General features: G+C 65.1%; 1 protein-coding gene across 1 annotated transcript in view; it reads right to left on the reverse strand.

The window, feature by feature from the left end:
• The window catches only part of NFIL3 (nuclear factor, interleukin 3 regulated), a 14632-nt gene extending 12869 nt beyond the window's left edge, over positions 1 to 1763 (reverse strand). Inside the window, exon 1 of the mRNA XM_017837209.1 lies at positions 1701 to 1763. The gene's annotated coding sequence lies outside the window, so the exon portion shown is untranslated. The remainder of the gene's footprint in view (positions 1 to 1700) is intronic.
• Positions 1764 to 3255: the final 1492 nt, after the last annotated feature.

The raw sequence follows: 3255 nt of genomic DNA on the forward strand, positions 1-3255 counted from the left end.
GGCGGCGTTCGCCGCCTCCCCGCAGCTCGGCCCCGCAACCGCGCCCCGCCACAAAGGATGCCCCGACTGCTGTCCCCCTCTACGTGACCGGCAGCGCATGGCCCCGTCCCGCTCCCCCCTTCTCTTGCGCTCGGCCCCCGCTAAATCAACCCGCCACCCCCCCCCACTGCCGCCACCGCCGCCGCCCCAGCCCCAGAACAAAGGGCTGAGGGGGAGCGCCAGCGCCCCCAGCCCTCCTCTCTCGCCCGTCGTCGCCGCCGCCGCCCCACCGGCCGCCGGGGGAAGGCAGGCAGAGGCGACCCCCGCGAGGGAGGAAGAGGAGGAGAAGGAGGAGGTGGGCGAGGAGGAATCGTCGGGCTCCGTTCCCCACCACCACCACCACCCCTGCCCGCCGGGGATGTCACACTGACCTACTGCCGGGGACCCGGCTCTGCTGCCCCAGGGGGGCCCCGGCGGTACCTGGCCCCACTCCCCCCCGCCCGCCAGGGCACGGGAGGGACGGCTCTACCTCTGCCCTCCAGCGCGGCTGAGATGTCCTATAAACGCCTTCTTTCCCCTTCCTTAAATTAAGCCATTCCCGTTTGTTTTGTTTTTGTTTTTTCATTTTTTTTTTTTAATTTTATTCCCCCCCTTCCCCGTACCGGAGAGATGGCACGGCTGCCTGGGCGAAACACGCCTTCCCTAAAAATACAGCCCCTGATCTAAAACGCCTCCGAAGGCGTGGAGTTAAAAAATCCGAGCAAATGCCTCGAACGTCTTACACACGCACGGCTCTGGAGAAAAGACCAGAAATAGCACTTGAAGCCACAATTGCTAAAACGCGATGGGGCTAAATATAGACTCAACACAAATCTCGTTTTAAGGCACCCGGCACGCAGCCGGCGAGCGCGCCTCGCCTCCCCACTTACCCAGTTGTCTACTTCCCTTATTAAACACACTTTAACAAAACCTGTTACAGTTACGGGTCGGGGGGGGGCTTTTTTTTTTTTTTTTTTTTTTCCGGGGCGAGATTGTCCTAGTTTCTTTGTAGGGAGATTATAAAATCGCATAATTAGCTCCCTCTTCCCCAGCCCGGCTGCCAGCAAATTCTTTGGTTACATAATGCAACATTTCCAGGAACTACTATGCGATCGGTCCCGCAGCGCCTAAAAAACAGCGACAAAAAGTGACGGAAAGGGCTGGCTGAGGGAAGCGCAGCCCCGGGCCCGGGCCGCTGCCATTGATCCCGACTGCTCGCGGGCAGCATTCCCCTGCGCCGCCCGAGACGGGGGTGTCTCCGTCCGGCGGGCTCCGGCAGCAGCTCCCGCTGGTTCTGCGGCCGAGGCACGGCTGGCGCTGCCCGGCACCGAGTCCTCCGCCCCGCACGGCTCCGCCGCGGCAGCCCCGCTGCCCTCGGCACATTATGCAACGCGGGAGAGCCGCTCGGGCGGAGACGCGGGGGGCAGAGCGGCACGCCAGGAGCGAGCACTCCCGGCCGGGGAAAGCCTTCGCCCGGCACCTCCCGGGCTGCCTCTCGGGCCGCCACCCTCCGCCGAGCCGCCCAGCGGGCCAGCCGCGGACCCCTCCCCGCGCGGCGGCGGCGGCCGGCGCGGGCTGGGTTCGCCTTATGTAACAGCCGCCCCCGGCGCGCTGGGACGGAGCGAAGCGCCGGGGAGGACACCCCAACTTTATAAAGCGTACGCGCGCCTTCCCCCCCTTACCTGCGGCGCACTGCGGAGCGCCGGGCATGCCCCGCGCGGCGCGGGGCCGCGGGCGAGGCGGGCGCGGTGGCGGCGGTGCGGCGCGGAGCGGTGCCGCGCCGGGCGGGCGGCGGCGCGGAGGGATGTGTGTTAGTAGGTCAGCGCTGCGCGGAGCGCGCGCCTCATAGCCCCGCGTGCCGGCCGCGCCGCGCCGTGACTGGCGGCGCCGCCCCGCCAATGGGAGCCCGGCGCCGCCGCGCCGCGGCCAATGGGAGCGAGCCGAGGGCGGGGCGGGGGCGGGGCGCGGGGCGGCGCGCGGTACAGTAGGTCTGTGTGCTGCGATTGCATAACCGCCGGCGGGGGGGAGGGCGGGGGGGCGCGAGGGGGGGCCCGCGCTTACGTAACCGGCGCGCGGCGGCCGCGCGCGCTGGGGGGCGCTCGCCCCGCGCAGCCTCCGTCCCTCAGGGGCGCGGCGGGGCCCGGCCGCTGCCGCCGCCGCCACGGCCAGCTCGCCCGCCAGCCCGCCCGCCCGCCCGCAGCGCTGCCGGGAGTGCGCGGCGTTACCAGGGTGTGTCCGGGCGCCAACCGAGCGCCCCCGGCCCCGCCGTCTCTCCGCGGCCGTTGCGCTCCCGGGACGCGGGAGCCGCGCGCTCCCTCGCGGAGGCGCGCGCCCGCCGCCTCGCCACGCGCGCGCGGGCGGATCGCGCTGCGGCTGCTGCCACTCGCGGAAAACAGCCACAATAACCGTAAAAAAGGAGGAGGAGGAGGAGGAGATAAATGGCAGCGGGGAGAAGAAGCCCAGCGCGCTGCCCGCCGTACCGGGGCGCCGCCTGGCCCCTGGCCCCTCGCCCGCTATCCTTCCCGGTCGTCAAGGGTGAAGGATCTTGACGATGCTTCTTCATCCACGCCCTCACCCCTGAGGCGGCAGCGCTGAAACGCTGCTCAAATGCGGGGACGCGCTTCGGAGGAGCTCGTCCCCGCCGGCCCTCCCGGGGCGATCGCTGCCCGCAGCCCCCACCCAGCCCGCATCCCGGGCCTGGCTTCCCAAAGCGGAGGTGCCGTGGAGAGTCTGGTGCGGGTTTGGCCCGTTTAACCTCCGTTTTACAAAGCGACACATGGCCAACAAGCAGTCCAGTTCTCATCCCAGAATGTGTTCGAATGTACACGTTTGATTAAGTGTGCGACATGTGTCTTCCTCATTTTTTTTTCCTCGCAGAACGTTTGTCACTTTGTTTCTTTTCCTTTGTAAGTAAAATTTATGGAGACAACAGAAATTTTTCCTTATTAAATCCTACTTCCAGAATCTAAATGATTCCTGATTTCATTCTGTTAAACACTCTTACCAAAAAAGCATAGTCCTCACTGACATTATCCTTTTATATTACTCTGTCATCCCGTATTTATATGTCAACAGGGATAGCCCTCTGGAGCAAAGTGAACCTAACACAAAGCAAATTCAGACTACTTTTCTGTTTATCTCAGCCTTCAGTCCTTTATCACATGTACCCATACCATCCCTCCACAATAAACCCAAGTCCTTGGATCCATTTCTGTTTATCTCTACAGATTATTTAAT

This window comes from Lepidothrix coronata, unplaced genomic scaffold, assembly GCF_001604755.1.
Source record: "Lepidothrix coronata isolate B3197 unplaced genomic scaffold, Lepidothrix_coronata-1.0 Scaffold296, whole genome shotgun sequence".
NCBI classification, from domain to species: Eukaryota; Metazoa; Chordata; class Aves; order Passeriformes; family Pipridae; genus Lepidothrix; species Lepidothrix coronata.